Below are 8,007 nucleotides of genomic sequence, written 5' to 3' on the forward strand. Positions count from 1 at the left end.
TGATCATTGTGTCCTTCATATACGAGGTTCATATAGCAAGCTATGCATAAAAACAGTTGCCATAACTCTAAGAAACGGGGAGAATTCAGCCTCAAAGTGAAGTCAGCACAGGGGAAGTGCCTTGGTTTTAGGTTAGAAAATAAGTGAGTGAAGCAGCAGTCTTCATGTGTCTTTTGTCTGGGGTCTAACTGCTATACAGGGGTGATGCATCTGGATATATGCTCGCCCTTCCCCCACAGCACAAGGTTTGCCATGAGATGAAATGCTCTGCATGCTATTAAGTGTTTTTTCAACTTTAATCCCATTTTATTTGTAATTGTACTGTACATACGATATTTGTCTTCTTTATTATATCTTTTTATACTTCTGTAAACACTGCCTACCTTTTTTGGAGTAAAATATAAAATTACTAGCTTGTGTCTCCTTGCTCTATAACGTAGTCACGTCCTCTGAAGTGAATTACGCTACTAGTCTGGGTTGGCTCCGGACCCGTTAATAATTAAGAAAGTGGAGCTGGTGGCAGCGGATTTGTCCTGTGCGTTTGGGAGTCTTTGTAGCAATGGCGGCGTTGATAATTATTGTTCCCGCCTGAGTGGGAGTAGTTATATCGCCCTCGCTGTAGTGTGCCCATTAGCCAGTACAAAGTAAAGCAGCCGTTCTGGCGACTAATTATCCTGGGTGCAGTACCCTGACTGACCTGAGGGTAAGGGGGGTGCCAGAGAGCCGCACGTTCCAAATCGGAACTGGGAAGTGGGATATAGATAAATCCCCTTCAGAAAGAACCAGGGGCAACCAAACAACCTTGGTTCATGACAAATTGGTGTGAGTGGTGGGGATGATAAAGGTATCCTCCCCGTGAACCGTGACAATAGTGCTGGGAGTGTGCAGTATAAGACATAGATAGTGACATTACGGTAAGATGTAGGATATAGATAGTTGACTGTAAAATATTGTTTTGTAGGGAAGTTCTGCCCATCAGAGAGTAGCGTAAGTGAGAGATAAGAGTTGGGACTAGCCCACAGTGGGAAGGGATAGCCTCAGGGAAAGAAGACTACTTCCTCATAGTCATATAGGAGTGTTTAGAGAGTAATAAGTGTGCAGTGCTGCCAAGGGGTGATCCACAGCTAGGAGAGACTGGACCGAGGAATAGAGAGATCATGAGGAGAGTTACTGATGAGACTAAGATAAATAACATTAGTAAACAATGCTCTTTATTAAAAAACATAAAGGCCAACTCACCAGCGTCGAGGTGATCCAAAATTGGATGGTCCCAAACTCCAATATTTTAACTTTGTGTCTGTCTTGGGTTTTGTATGTTTAGTAGACAGTGTGAACGTCCTCCTATTTTGCATGCATACCCACTTATACTCCAGTCCATTTTTTTCAGCTAGGTTTCAGCTTTCTGCACTTTGTGCATGTAATAGCGCGGCATTCCTTTCTATGAGCTGGACGTAATGTTTATATAGTTTCCCATTCGCTAAGTATCCATTCGTGACCCGCTCCTGCTCAGCCCTTATTCACATGGACTGTACTTTGACACATGGTAACATTTTAATATTAGAGGTGAGGACCATCCCAATGGTGGTTCACCTAGACACCGGTGAGATGGCTTTCATGCTTTTTTCTTAATCAAAAACGGTGTTTACGAAGTCCCCACTATTATTTCTCTGCATTATTGCTTTTACGGATTTACTTACATGTTCATTTTGTTTCTGTCTTAGGATTCAGAAAAGGCCGAGGAGCAAGAGACGTGATTGCTAACGTCAGATGGATAATGGAAAAAGCCAAAGAATACACAAGGAGATCAGCTTCTGCTTCATGGACCACAGCAAAGCCTCTGACTGTTGATCACCAGAATCTGTGGATACCATGAAGGATATGGTTGTGCCTAACCATCTAACCAGGTTCTTTAGGGACCTTTACATCAACCACAAAGCAACAGCCTGAACAGGACACGGTGAATTGGCACTGTTCAGAGGAGAGCGGGCTGACAGACAAGACAGCATCCTGTCAGGAAGACTGGACTTGTCGTAAATGAAGAAGGAATCAAAATCGCTGGATGAATCATCAACAAGGTAACCTGTCACCAGAAAATACGCTATTAACCTGGAGATATGGGGTCAATCTGCAGGTCAATAGCATTGTTAACGTGCCTGGCGCTGGCACATACCCAAATGCTGCGGGGAGAAAATGAACTTTATTCCCCCTGGCAGACTTCCGGTTTTAGTCATGGTGGGGAAGGGAGGGCACCGGCTTTGGTTCAGTCACTAACCCTAACTCTAAGGTGAAGAGGAAGACCAGCAATCCAATGGCTGAATGCTACCAAGATAACTGCGGAGAAGACCCTGGTGGACCTACCTAGGCTGCGCAGGATCCACCTTCCTAATAATAATAATAATCATTATTTATATAGCGCCAACATATTCCGCAGCGCTGTACAGTTAAACAGTTTCAAACACAACAGATCCTACAGATCGGTCGTCCATCAAGAGGCTCGAGGCCGAGCTGAAGGACGATAAATAATAAAATGAATGTAGCACTACTGTAGATATCGGTGTATGATGTACGAGTAGTGGTATGTATGCTACTGGTACATACTGGGGTACAATGTACAGTGGTGCTGTATACAGCAATGCTAAGGACAACTGGCGAAGCCCTCCATCTGCCCGTGGTAATACATCGATTGTGCCTTTATTATTACCTGTCCAGTAATAGTGCATTGAAATAACAGAAAACCCAATGCTGTCCACCACCACAAGGTGTAATGCCAAAATGGCCTTGCCAGGGTGCGTGCCCACGATCAAGAGTAGCAGCGCTGTGGATGCAGCACAGTACAAGCACAGTGTAGGATTTATAGAACCCCGCGCCCACAATGCTTCTATCTGATGCTGTGTACTGTTGTGAATTAGACTTTTTGGCTCCCTCTTGTGGTTACTAGTGATATGACTCTGGGATTGTCTTTCCTCAGTTTGGCACCCACCTGGGTCGTTAGTCCAGGGGAGTTGCTATATAAGCTTCCTGGATCCTTAGTCCAGTGCCTGGCATCGTTGTAATCAGATCCTTTCTGTTTGCTCCTGTCTGCTGGTCCGGGTTCGTGCAAAATTAAGCTAAGTCCTGCTTCTTTGTTTTTTGGTTATTTGCTTGCTCTCATTTTTGTCCAGCTTGTACTAAATGTGATTCCTGACCTTGCTGGAAGCTCTAGGGGGCTGGTGTTCTCCCCCCGGGCCGTTAGACGGTTCGGGGGTTCTTGAATATCCAGCGTGGATATTTTGATAGGGTTTTTGCTGACCATATAAGTCATCTTACTATATTCTGCTATTAGCTAGTGGGCCTCTCTTTGCTAAATACCTAGCTCATTCTTACGTTTGTCTTTTCCTCTTACCTCACCGTTATTATTTGTTGGGGGCTTGTATCCAACTTTTGGGGTCTTTTCTCTGGAGGCAAGAAAGGTCTTTCTTTTCCCTTCTAGGGTTAGTTAGTTCTCCGGCTGGCGCGAGACGTCTAGAACCAACGTAGGCACGTTCCCCGGCTACTGCTATTTGTGGTGCTAGGATTAGATATATGGTCAGCTCAGTTACCACTGCCCTATGAGCTGGTTTTTTGTGTTTGCAGACTTAGTAATTATTTCTGAGACCCTCTGCCATTGGGGTCATAACAGTATGCCAGGCCTACTGTAATGATTCCCCAATGGCATGGGAACATCAAAAACACAAAAATAACAGACTAGCTCTCGGGTGATGGAAACTCAAGCTGACCGTGACCTAAATCTACCACACAACTAACAGTAGCCAGGAAGCATTCCTACGGCTGCCTAGATGCCATGCGCCAGCCGGAGAACTAACTACGCCTGGAAGAGGAAGGAACAGACCTGGCTTACCTCTAGAGAAATTCCCCAAAGATGATAGTAGCCCCCACGTATATTAATGGTGAGTTCAGAGGAAAAGACATACACAGTATGAAGGTAGATTTAGCAAAGCGAGGTCCACTTACTAGATAGAGGAAGGATACAAAAGAGGACTTCACGGTCAGCTGAAAAACCCTTTCAAAAACCCATCCTGAAATTACTTTAAGACTCCTGTGTCAACTCATGACACAGGAGTGGCAATTTCAGTCCACAAGAGCTTCCAGTAACAGGAAATGACAAAACTGTAAACTGGACAAGAAAAACAAAACAATAAGGACAAGAGTCCACTTAGCTGATCAGCAGACTAGTAGCAGGAACATGCAACTGAATGACTCAGGTTACAATGATGACCGGCAAGGAAGTGACTGGAGAGCAAGGCTAAATAGGGAACTCCCAAAACTGATGGAAGCAGGTGAGCTGAGGCAGAAAAGCACACACAAGTCTCCAGTACCACCAGCCACCACCAGGGGAGCCAAAAAGCGGATCACAACAGTACCCCCCCCTTAAGGAGGGGGCACCGAACCCTCACAAGAACCGCCAGGGCGACCTGGATGAGCCCTATGAAAGGCACGAACCAAATCCGAGGCATGAACATCAGAGGCAGTTACCCAAGAATTATCTTCCTGACCATAGCCCTTCCATTTAACCAGGTACAGGAGTCTCCGCCTGGAAATACGGGAGTCCAAGATCTTCTCTATAACGTACTCCAATTCACCCTCAACCAGCACAGGAGCAGGAGGCCCAGCAGAAGGAACCACCGGCACCTCGTATCTCCGCAACAACGACCGATGGAACACATTATGGATAGCGAAAGATGCCGGAAGGTCCAAACGAAAGGAAACAGGGTTAATAATCTCCAAAATCCTATAGGGACCGATGTACTGAGGCTTAAATTTAGGAGAAGAAACCCTCATTGGGACAAAACGGGAAGACAACCACACCAAGTCCCCAACACGAAGGCGAGGACCAACCCGACGCTGGCGGTTAGCAAACCGCTGAGTCCTCTCCTGGGACAAATTCAAATTGTCCACCACTTGTTCCCAAATCCGATACAACCGATCCACCACAGCATCTACTCCAGGACAATCCGAAGACTCCACCTGACCAGAAGAAAAACGGGGATGAAACCCCGAATTGCAAAAGAAAGGGGAAACCAAAGTGGCAGAACTGGCCCGATTATTAAGAGCAAACTCCGCCAACGGCAAAAAGGCAACCCAATCATCCTGATCCGCAGACACAAAACACCTCAAATACGTCTCCAAAGTTTGATTAGTTCGCTCCGTCTGGCCATTAGTCTGAGGATGGAAGGCAGACGAAAAAGACAAATCAATGCCCAACCTGGCACAGAATGCCCGCCAAAATCTAGAAACGAACTGGGTACCTGTCATGATCTCAATGGCAAGAGATCATAGCATAAGCATATATAGGAACTAGCTCTTGGAAGATGGGAACTGAGCTGACCATGAACTAAACCTAACACACAACTAGCAGTGGCCGGGTAGCATGCCTACGTTGATTCTAGATGCCCAGCACCAGCCGGAGGACTAAATAATGCTAGCAGAGGAAAATATTAGTCCTAGCTCACCTCTAGAGAAATACCCCAAAAGTAGACAGAGGCCCCCCACATGTATTGGCGGTGAATTAAGATGAAACAACAAACGTAGTATGAAAATAGGTTTAGCAAATTTGAGGTCCACTTACTACATAGCAGAAGACAGAAAGGACACTTTCATGGTCAGCTAAAAACCCTAATCAAAACACCATCCAGAAATAACTTTAAAACTCTGGCATTAACTCATAACACCAGAGTGGCAATTCCTGTTCACAAGAGCTTTCCAGACACAGTAACGAAACTACAGCTGTGAACTGGAACCAAAATGCAAAAACAAACATGGACAAGAGTCCAACTTATCTAGTAGTTGTCTAGGAGCAGGAACAAGCACAGAGAGGCTTCTGATAACATTGTTGACCGGCAAGCAACTAACAGAGCAGCAAGGTTATATAGCGACTCCCACATCTTGATGGGAACAGGTGAACAGAGAAGATGAAGACACCAGTTCAATTCCACCAGTAGCCACCGGGGGAGCCCAGAATCCAAATTCACAACAGTACCCCCCCCTCAAGGAGGGGGCACCGAACCCTCACCAGAACCACCAGGGCGATCAGGATGGGCCCTATGAAAGGCACGAACCAGATCAGAGGCATGAACATCAGATGCATTCACCCAAGAATTATCCTCCTGGCCGTATCCCTTCCACTTGACCAAATACTGGAGTCTCCGTCTGGAAACACGAGAGTCTAAGATTTTCTCCACAACGTACTCCAACTCACCCTCAACCAACACCGGAGCAGGAGGCTCAACGGAAGGCACAACCGGTACCTCATACCTGCGCAATAATGACCGATGAAAAACGTTATGAATAGAAAAGGATGCAGGGAGGTCCAAACGGAAGGAAACAGGGTTAAGAATCTCCAATATCTTATACGGGCCAATGAACCGAGGCTTAAACTTAGGAGAAGAGACCCTCATAGGGACAAAACGAGAAGACAACCACACCAAATCTCCAACACAAAGCCGAGGACCAACACGACGGTGGCGGTTGGCAAAAAGCTGAGTCTTCTCCTGGGACAACCTCAAATTGTCCACCACCTGCCCCCAGATCTGATGCAATCTCTCCACCACAGCATCCACTCCAGGACAATCCGAAGATTCCACCTGACCAGAGGAAAATCGAGGATGAAACCCCGAATTACAGAAAAACGGGGACACCAAAGTGGCAGAGCTGGCCCGATTATTGAGAGCGAACTCCGCCAATGGCAAAAAAGCAACCCAATCATCCTGGTCAGCAGACACAAAACACCTCAGATATGTCTCCAGGGTCTGATTAATCCGCTCGGTCTGGCCATTCGTCTGAGGATGGAAAGCGGACGAAAAAGATAAATCTATGCCCATCCTAGCACAGAATGCCCGCCAAAATCTAGACACGAATTGGGTCCCTCTGTCAGAAACGATATTCTCAGGAATACCATGCAAACGAACAACATTTTGAAAAAACAGAGGAACCAACTCGGAAGAAGAAGGCAACTTGGGCAGAGGAACCAAATGGACCATCTTAGAGAAACGGTCACACACCACCCAGATGACAGACATCTTCTGAGAAACAGGCAGATCTGAAATAAAATCCATCGAGATGTGCGTCCAAGGCCTCTTAGGAATAGGCAAGGGCAACAACAATCCACTAGCCCGAGAACAACAAGGCTTGGCCCGAGCACAAACGTCACAAGACTGCACAAAGCCTCGCACATCTCGTGACAGGGAAGGCCACCAGAAGGACCTTGCCACCAAATCCCTGGTACCAAAAATGCCAGGATGACCTGCCAACGCAGAAGAATGAACCTCAGAGATGACTCTACTGGTCCAATCATCAGGAACAAACAGTTTATCAGGTGGGCAACGATCAGGTCTATCCGCCTGAAACTCCTGCAAGGCCCGCCGCAGGTCTGGAGAAACGGCTGACAATACCACTCCATCCTTAAGGATACCTGTGGGCTCAGAGTTACCAGGTGAGTCAGGCTCAAAACTCCTAGAAAGGGCATCCGCCTTAACATTCTTAGAACCCGGTAGGTATGACACCACAAAATTAAACCGAGAGAAAAATAATGACCAGCGCGCCTGTCTAGGATTCAGGCGTCTGGCAGACTCAAGATAAATCAGATTCTTGTGATCAGTCAAAACCACCACCTGATGTCTAGCACCCTCAAGCCAATGACGCCACTCCTCAAATGCCCACTTCATGGCCAAAAGCTCCCGATTACCGACATCATAATTTCTTTCGGCGGCAGAAAATTTTCGAGAAAAGAACGCACAAGGTCTCATCACTGAGCAATCGGAACTTTTCTGCGACAAAACCGCCCCCGCTCCGATCTCGGAAGCATCGACCTCAAACTGAAAGGGGAGAGAGACATCGGGCTGGCGCAACACAGGGGCAGACGAAAAGCGGCGCTTAAGTTCCCGAAAGGCGTCCACAGCGGCAGAGGACCAATTGGCAACATCAGCACCCTTCTTAGTCAAATCCGTAAGAGGCTTAGCAACACCAGAAAAA

Source organism: Ranitomeya variabilis, chromosome 4, assembly GCF_051348905.1.
Source record: "Ranitomeya variabilis isolate aRanVar5 chromosome 4, aRanVar5.hap1, whole genome shotgun sequence".
NCBI lineage: Eukaryota > Metazoa > Chordata > Amphibia > Anura > Dendrobatidae > Ranitomeya > Ranitomeya variabilis.